A 9,764-nucleotide genomic window follows, 5' to 3' on the forward strand; every position below is an offset into this window, starting at 1 on the left:
TGGGAAAGTGTTATACCTTTAAAGGCCAGAGCCTTGAGAATGGGCTCTTCCCTGTGTTTCAGGCACCAAGGTGCAGAACCAGCAGGACTCAGCACAGGAAACCGCGCAGAGGCGGACCCAAAGGAACAGGTCTAACATGGAGTGAGATGTGTTCTTTCCTGTTGCACATTCATACCGCACGGTCTCCTCCGAACTCACAAACCTGAGGCCGTCGCACTCAGCACTGCTTCCTCCGTCCTTTCCCCATCTCCCCTCTCCTTCCTTCACGGGTCTTTGCCCTTTCCCTGTGTGCTTTCCCATGTAGACTCTACCACGGCAGTCTTTTGGCCTATTGCCCTGCCCCCCTCCCCAGCTGACAGAGGAATAATCTCTATCTGGCTGAGATGCCAAGCACCGAAAAATCCTGGCATCTCTTAAAGAAGCAATTTGTTTTCTTTTTGCAAATGTGTCACGCGTGTCGTTAAACGGCACCGACGTGTGCCCCCACTGGCCACGTTTCTCAGAGATGGCCTGTCAGAGGCTGGAGAATCTTCTGAGGAATGGGTATCTTCTCTATGGAAATATGCCAATTACCATTTCTTGCGGGAAACACGGCAAGCATCACCCCAGAGACCCGTGGCCATCAGGAAGAGCAACCCGGCTGAAGGGACGTCCATCTCCATTTGCAGTGGGGACACCACCATCTTCTCTAACTGGCTCATCTTGAGCGATGGAAGACTCTAACTAAATAAATGAAAAAGGATGGCAGGAAATAATCCCCCGTGACTTATGCCTCCTTCTCCATCCATAAATAACTTTATATTTCACTGCTGGCAGCGAAGCTGAGCCGGAAGGTAATGACCCATTGTGGAAAACCCATCTGTTGCTCATAAGGGAAGGGCCGGATTTATTGAGGAAGAATCTGGAGCCTAAGTCCTGTTACTTAATGGGAGCTGCACATCTAATTGGTCATGCTGTAAATACGCCCCATCATGTTCTCCCGCTGGCCAGATGGACGTGCTCAGCAGCAATGCTGAGAAGAAAAATGTACCTCAAGAATTTGAGAGCAGGAGTGGACACCAAGCCAGTGGGGGACCAATGGGGCTAATGAGGATGGATGGGACTGACTTAAAGATGTTTCCAGAAGAACCCAAAAGGCCTAATGCAGATACGTCTAAATACGGTCACACAGTGCAGTCCCCGGGAGTGGGTCGTGTGGAATCAACCAGCTCCTGCCAGCCTCATAATTTTCTACCTCTTGTTCCTTTGTACCTTGGCCCCTTGGTACTTAATCATGGCTTTACGACTTTGTGGCGATGGCTCCGGGTAATGGCAGTTGAGAGCAGTTCCTCCCAGACTGCTCTTTACCACTGTGGTGGGAGGGCAGACTAGGAACCAAAGGCAGCTTGTGTTTCACACACTGAATCCCCCTGAGTCATGTCTGAACTGGATGTGGGGCTCAGGTTCCTGAGAGAGATGGGGAATTAGGGCTTATCACAATTTCTGGTATACTGCAGGTGCCTAACGAATGTTGAATAAAGGAGAATAAGATACACTAATAATGACTAGTAACATCTTAGCACGTGGTGGCCGAAAGGGGTCTGAGAGATTTTATGAGCCAGGTTCCAGGAAGTGCTGTAACTCGCAAGCCCTAATTCCCAGTCGCGTGATACAGGGCTGGTGTGTTCCCGTCGTGGTCCAAGGTGCATGTCAGGGGCAGCAGAATGCTCCACAAGGTCATTCTCCATCTTGTAAGACTGTCAACGTCCTTGGGGGCCTCCAGGTCACCACAAAGTAGAAGAAGAGTGGGGAGGGTCCTGACTAAGGCTGGGAGTGAGACACACGCCTTCCCACCCTTCCACTGGCCCCAGCTCAGCCCCAGGGTTCCAAGTGATGGAGCCCAGGGTGGAAAATGCAGGCTTCCCATGTGCCCAGAAGGAAAAGGAGCTGAATTTGGTGAACACGTGGAATCACCATGTCTCTGAGACCCTTGATTCCGCTCCCTCATTTACAGATGGGCAGACGGAAGGCCTGGGACTGGGTGATTTTCAGCAAGTCGCATGGTGATTTGCGGATACAGGAACTCTGGTTTCCTACCTCCTGACACTGTCGCCCCGGGGAGAGTGGGGAGGGGAGGGGAGGGGAGGGGAGGAGGCAGCGCGTTGCTTTATGAAGAGCTCTGGAGAAGGGTCAGGACTCCCAGACTCGCGCTCCTGGCTTGGTCGGCAGCTCAACTGGTCACTCACACGCCTTGGTTTCCCCGTCTTAAAGTGAGAGATGTGAAATGATGATGGATGAAGTGCAAGCTTGAACTATCTCGACTTCTACTGAGATGTTAGGAAGAAAAAAAAATAACAGCTATGAGAAGAGAAGGGCTCTCCAAGACCAGGAAATCCACGTGAGATGCGGGGCGAGGACAACCCCAAAGAAAGACAGGGAGTTGCAGCCTTCTGGGCATCCCAGCGCACGAGACTGCAGACGGACGCGTCCCTGCCGTGACCTGGGATCAAGGGCACCTTCCTGGGGCCCACGCTCCCTCCGGTGGCCTCTCCCTGCCCCTCACCGCCCTAGCCAAGCCAGCCAGCATCACCCCGAGCCCCGCGGTGCGGGTGCTCACCTCATTATCACAGGCCAGAAAGCATCCTGACCGAAGGCGGGGCAAGGGGCTGACAGTGGCTGGCGGGGCAGGTGCCCTTTCCCTCCCACTCAGGAGCTCTTCTCCTTCATCCACCTTCAAGTGTGCAAGTCATAGCGGCAGAGAGACGGAGCTGCCTCTGCAGGAGCCGTCATTCACTGCTGGAGGCCAGCCGAGCCCCGGAGACCGACCCCACGTGGCGGTGATAACAGCCTTCACTGCAAAGCCGCGCGCAGCAGCCTCAAATCCCTTTCCAATTCTGCCCACTTTGGCTTCTGAAGGCAGCCTTTCTCTTAAACACGACCACGTTGGCAGCCAAAGCAGAGGGACTCTTTCCTTGGAGGAGCGGCACTCCAGGCTCACCGCGGGCTCTCACCTCAGGATGCTTAAGTCCTTTTCAGTCCTGAAGGGCTTCCTCTAATCCCCGGCTCTCAGGCCCCAGGCAGACCAGCGCCGTGGGGGCTGGGCGCGGAGGGCCGGGTGCGGCTCTGGAAGGCGCCAGGGAGCCCCTCTGCGTTTCCACCTCCTGCCAGCTTTCCATGCACATCCTGAACAGGAGTAGAGATCCTGCTTGAAATAATGGATATCATACGGAGACAGCATTTTTCCAACCTGAGGAGGGAGCAGTCAGGAGCTAGGAAATCTAGAATTATGGATTTCACTCACCTGGACTGCACGGACCGCGGTGCTGGGTCTGGAGCAATCGCTTCATCTCTCTCAGGGGCCTCTGTCCTCACCTTTGACTGGGTTAACGAGACAGCCCTTTCTAATCGTTATGAGAGACCCGGATGCTCTGACCTTAGACTGAAGACTCTCAAATGGGGTTGGATTTGTGGAAGGTAGAAGCTTGCCGCTGCAAAAGCAGAGCTGGTGGAAATCATTGCAATTTCTTCTTCTTTTTTTTTTTTTTTAAATGATCAACCTACATCAGACTCCACACAAACCGTCACCACCTCAAATTTCAGAGGAAACAAGACTCAGCCAAAAAGATGGTCAGAAGCAGACCAGGGCCCAGGACCCTGTGAGTCTGTGATGCGTCTTCTTTGTCACTGTTGTTGGCTGTAAACACGGTTAACGGATCCTGAGATCTTCTGATTTACTGAGCCAGCACTTTCTCTTGAGAAAGCCCGTTCAGACCATGATTCTTGGACCCCGTCTCAACTTCCTCTGGTTGATCACAATTCCATCCTCTAGTCCTGAGTCACCGAGGTTGTCGAGAGGAAAATTAACCTCTGCAAGGCTTCCATCATGTGTTCGACATTTTTAAGGCACTTTTTACATGTCCTTCATATGGATTCTGAAAGGTAGCAATTACTGTCTCCATCACGGAGACAAAGAAGGAGATTCGAGGTGGTGAAATGATTTGCCAAAAGCCAGTTATAAAAAGAAACAGCTGTGCCCTGGTTCTAAAGCAATGCCTTTCCCACTGCGCTGTCTGCCGCCTTGCCCATCACCGCCTACGGGAACGTTACTTCTGAGACCTCGTCCTTGCTCAGTTCTCCAGGTGAATCATTCTCGCACGACTCTTCTGTTAATGATAGTGGCAGCCAGCATTTACTGGGGGCTCTACGATGGTCCAGACCTCGGGTGAGCACTTTACGTGTTCATCTCATTTAAATGGCTCAAAACCCCTCGTGAGGCAGGTATGAGTGTGTCCCCGCTGTGGGGGCATAAAGCCGTTCAGCCACAAGGCATGTGGCGAGCTGCCGTGAACACCAGCCCGAAGTCAGGCCACTTAAGATTTAAAGCCAGCTCTGCCATCTCTGCAGCCTTTGGCAGGTCACCCACTATTTCTAAGTTTCTTTCTTTCTGGAGGGGGTAGGTAATTAGGTTTATTTATTTATTTTTGGAGGAGGCACGGGGGATTGAACCCAGGACCTTGTGCATGCAAAGCACGCGCTCTGCCACTTAGGTTATATCCTCCTCCCCAAGTGTCGTGTGTGTGAAAATACCGGCGTAATAATAGGGACCATCTCAGGGGTTATTGGGAGGGGCAGACGCTCTCATCCGTAGAGGAGGCCTGGCATGCCAGAAGTGCATAATCAATGTGAGTGATCATTATTGGGCGCCTTGAGGCCGCTCACTGCTGTGCTTCGTTACTCACAAAGCCACTCAGTTTTGTTCGTCACCGCCCGACAAAGGGCACCAGCAATGAAACACAGCGTACCAGAAGCAGCTGGACCAGAGGGGCGCTTCCATTTCCTCCCTGCCTTCTGGCTCTGGCTCTGGCTCTGAAACTGGCCCAAGAACACGCTAGCTTTTCAGGGCATCGCAGCATCGTCTGGAGACGCGCAGAAGCTACGGTGAGCTGGGGTCTCCTTGCAAAGACGAATTGAGGAAAGCCGGCAGACAAGACACACGGTCTGGGCTACTGACCTGTGCTCTCACTCGGTTAGTGATCAGACTAAGGTCTTGCTTATACCTCTTGGGCGATGGGCGCCCACGTCTCCTGAGACGGTCCACTTCCTGGAGGAATTGCCTTTGCAATTTCAAGTGTCTCTGCCCTGCATTTTCAAATAGTTTATTTCCCCTCTTGAGGCAGGCTCAACCCAGCATGCCATGGCTCTCTGAGCAAGTTCTACTGCAACGTCGTGGAACTTAGTGATGGAATCACGGGGTTAAGATGGTCTTGCGTTCGCTTTGGCAGCACATGTACTAAAATTGGAACAACACAGAGAAGATGAGCACGGCCTTTGCGCAAGGATGACATGCAAATTCATGAAGTGGTCCAGAGTTTCTTGCAGCAACATGGCTGGACCTGGAGATCATCATACTAAATGAAGTAAGCCAGGAAGAGAAAGAAAAATACCATCTGATATCACTCATATGTGGAATCTAAAAAAAAAAAAAAAAAAAAAAGACACAAATGAAGTTATTTACAAAACAGAGACAGACTCACAGACAGTAAACTTATGGTTACCAGCAGGGAGATGGGGTAGGAAAGGATAAATGGGGAGTTTGGGATTTTCAGATACTAGCTACTAGATATAAAATAGATAAACAGCAAGGTCCTACTGTACAGCACAGGGAACTATATTCAATACCTTGTGATGGCCTATAATGAAAAACAGTATGAAAAGGAATATATATACGTTTAACTGAATCACTATGCTGTACACCAGAAATTAATGCAACATTGTAAACCAACTATACTTAAAATTTAAGAAAAGCTTATCTTTCTCTCTCTCTTTGCATATATTTTAGGCACTGACGTTCTGTGCGAGGAAGGAACTTTCCCATACCCTTGGTCCCAAATTCCCAGCCCTAACAGAGACCATGAACCCAAACTCTGGTCATGCAAGCAAAATCAACATCACGGGTGGTACTTTGAACTTAAAATCTAACTTTCACATCTGTCATAGGGAGTCACACCCGGGGACCGTGTCACAGCATTAATCCTGCCTTACAATGGGAATTGTTCAACCTCAGAATAGGACATCTGAGGACAAAATCCTCCAAATGACTAATCTACTCTGCTTCCCACGCTCCTGCCAAACTTCCGGAGGAAACACTGACCCTAATGCAGTGTGTTTCAGAAAGTTCTTTTTTCCTCTTCTTCCTAATAAAAGCTTCCCTTGGTTGGAGGCAGAATGTCAGGATGTCAGATAACCAAACACCTCCTGTTTTTTTTTTCCAGTAACAGAAAGATTTAATACATAGCAGTTAAAATCACACAATCAAAAATAACCAAGTATACACAAGACAGATGAATTTCACTAGAGTAGTCCTGAGCAAAAGGAGACCCAGGCTGTACACAGAGTGTGCTTCCAGCCGTGAAGCGCGGGGAACGCTGGTCTGTGTCAGAATCGAGGGGGGTGATTACCTCTGGGGACGCTGTGTCTGGAGGCGAGAACGAAGCTCTGGCTACATTCTGTTTTTTCTTACTCACCTGGGTGTTGGTTACCTGAGTGCGTACATTTGTAACAGTCATTGAGAATGATGTGTGTACTTCTCTGTTGTACTTAAATGAAAACTTCACGAAGTATCAAGGAATCAGAAACACGAGGAGAGACGTTCCCACAAAGGTGCACACAGAAGGGAGTTTGTTCAGCCTCCTGGAAATTGTCAGAGATTGGGTGAATGGGGGGTCAGAATTTGGGGTTAACGAAGCAACATTTAACACAGCCAGCATATCAGGTAGAGCCAAACACTCTGACATTTTCTTTTTTCCATTTTGCCTTCTCTATCTACATTTTGGAAAATGATACCTTCTTGAATTAAGCAGGAATTTATAGGTTATGAACATGTAAGAGCGCATTCTCTTCACTCCACAAAACAGCAAGGGCCGCCCTCCCTGCCTTAAGGAGAGCCAGGCCATCAGATCAGTCCTGTGAGGCTGAGCCCTTGTTCTCCTAGAAAGGGAAGCCAGCAGCGATCGGACTTTAGTTGTAACCTGCCTGGGTTTCACCTTTAGACCAGCACATCGCTATCGTGAAAACAGATGTCTTTGTAAATGTTTTTCTCTGGAGGCGTGTGGCTTATTGGAGAGGTTTCCAGTTTTTAGCCTTGGAGGCTATAGCTCTCAATGGTTCCTCTGGGAAAACTGGCTGGTCCTCGGCGGTCTGGGCTGGAGGCTCCCCTCGGAGCTGCGGAGCGCCCTGTGCTGACCATCTCGTTGGATTTAGCATGTTCCAGCTCGTCGGTTTCCCTGTTCATCTTTCTGGGGCCACGTGAGCGCTCTGACCAGAGGTGGTGGTGCCCTGCCCCCGAGCCCTCGGGCCACACAGTGCTCACCTGCGACTGTGGGGGACGGGGGCCGTGTGACTGCTGTCCTCTGCCTGTGGGCTTTCAGCAAGGCTGCAGGAGCTTGCTCGGCCGCGCAGGGCAGCCTGAATGGGCTGGGGACTTCGTGCGGCGCGACCAACAAGGACCCGATGTTTGAGGGATGGGCGCTTCAGCCTGGTTTTCTGCCCTGTGGCACACCGCCCCCAGCTCGGAGCCAGACCACATCGCCGACCTTCCCTGGGCGCGCTCCAGTTCTGCGGGTCCAGCATTTGGAAAGAGTATGGCCAGGGCAGCGTGTCTCTGCTCTCTGATGGAAAGGCTCAGAGTGACTCGATGACTGAAGGTGGGAACCGTCAGAAGGCTGGCCGTCTCACATTTCTGGCCATCAGTGCTGGCTCTAGCTGGGTCCGATGGCTGGAACCCCATATAATTTCCCTGTGAGGGCTCCTTTGGGCTTCCACAGGTGTGAGTGTCCCAAGAGAAACAGGAAGAAGCTCTATCATCCTTTATGCCGGAGCCTCTGAAGTCACTTCCACTGAAGTCACAGATCCACCCGAGCTCTTGAATAAAGGAACCTCCAGGCCACATCGCAGGAAGAGGCTCGGGCACGGGGAATATGGTCGCGGGCGTGTTTGGAAGGGAAATAAGCCACACCCAGCTTCCTTATCCCTCATTATCCAAAATGGAAAAAATCTGTACTGTCTTTAGTTTCCCCTTTTTCTTCATTTGTCCACATTCACCTGGTGGCTAAGTCATCCCAGTGAGGCGTCTGGGGCCTGTTGTCCATCTTTAGAACCCTTCTGCCGGGACATCCTCACCCAGGCTCTGGTTTTCTCCAATTCGAATTCATTTTCCACATTGGCAACTGAGTCATCCTTCTAAAACAAAGACTCTGTCTTTTATCTGACCGCTTTAAAACTTTAGGAAATGTCCTGTTACAGGCTCAGTGCCAGGCACCCAGTCCGGCTGCAGTCAGATTGCCTGGCCACGATCTCCCCCACCACACACACTGCTTTGTACTGGGTTTGCCAACGGCAGTTAGAAAGATACTCTCTCCCCCACTGGGACGTTATGGGCCTCAAGGAATACATAGGCCTGGAGCCGCTGGGGTTTCGTTTTTTACGGAGAGAGAGCATAACAGAATAAAACCAAGGGAAAAGTAGAATCAAGAGAGAAATATGGAGAGGGAGATAGAGGTGGGGGTGGGGACAGAATATAGAAGAGGACTATTTGAGACTTGGATGCTGTCAAGCCTGAATCAGTACACCTCTAGACAGACAGACAGACAGACAGACAGACAGACAGATGATAGATTGATTGATAGATTTACATCAGATGGAAGATAAATTTCTTGTTACATAGACTGGTTTGAGTTGAGTTTCTTCCCCTGAGGTTTGCCACTAAACAACTTCTGAGCAATTAAATAAACCTGATAAAATTGAATTCTAGAGAGGTTCATTATCATCAATTTGGTATCTGTACGTGGTTTCCTGGTTTCCTGGTTTCCGGCTGAGTTCGGCCAAAATGAAGATCAGAAAACAAACATTCTTGGGGAGGGTAGGAGATTGGGGGAAAGGAAGTAATAAAAAACAGGTAAATGGTGTTTACTCCTATGAAGGTTTTTCATTTTTTTGGTTTGCACACACTTTAGAACTGTTGAAAACCAGCTAGATTCCTATGTTTACAAATATTTGGGTTTAATATGTATGCATTCTGTGTTTTCAATCCAAATGAGAGGGAAACAAAGGAATATGCATTTTTCCGAAGTGGTGACTTGTCTGTCTTAACATTATTCAGAGGAGGGGCAAGGGACAAGAAAGAATTTATCTTCATTATTCCTTTCTACTTGGCGTCTTTGCTGAGTGGCACAGTGACCTTCCTACTGCAGGTGCTTACAAGCCACCAGCCTCCCAACAGCTGCTACTGTTGCCACTTGAAAGCTCAGAGATTCAACGTATAGCTGGACTTTGCATTGACTGGAGTCGCAAATGGAATCTCCAAAGCCAATGGGACTTATCATCTCAAGTGATTTGACTGAAGGGAGTCTGTGCCCTTCGGCCATCCGCTCCAGCCTGAGCTATTAGGGAGTCTGGGATGACCTTTGACTTTTGATACCCTTCAACTTACTGGCCCCAGCAAAAGCGCTTATGGAAATCGGTGGTAGCCATTTAAACAATGCATCTGTCTTTATCATAATTGCTCTTCTATGCAGCAGCGCCGCTGCTCTGCAACCATGCTTTGTCCTCTGTAAAACCCTTTCCAATTACAACCTGCAAATTAACCACAGCTTACTTACTAAGTCAGAGAGCATGGTGTACTCTTTAATGCTCCCACAACTAAGTCTGGGAAGATGTTTGACTCTGTGCTCTGGTTTGGGACGTCCATTGTATTTACAGACTTTCTGTCTCTGTGAACACTTCAGCAG

The 9,764-nt window shown here is 49.8% G+C and overlaps 1 non-coding gene across 1 annotated transcript; it reads left to right on the forward strand.

Moving 5' to 3' along the window:
* The first annotated feature begins 5,245 nt into the window (after positions 1-5,245).
* LOC123618250 (U6 spliceosomal RNA) lies at positions 5,246-5,352 on the forward strand. The gene has a single exon (XR_006726669.1). It is a non-coding gene; the product is annotated as a U6 spliceosomal RNA (small nuclear RNA).
* Positions 5,353-9,764: the final 4,412 nt, after the last annotated feature.

The sequence above is a fragment of the Camelus bactrianus genome, chromosome 17 (assembly GCF_048773025.1).
Source record: "Camelus bactrianus isolate YW-2024 breed Bactrian camel chromosome 17, ASM4877302v1, whole genome shotgun sequence".
Taxonomy (NCBI): Eukaryota; Metazoa; Chordata; class Mammalia; order Artiodactyla; family Camelidae; genus Camelus; species Camelus bactrianus.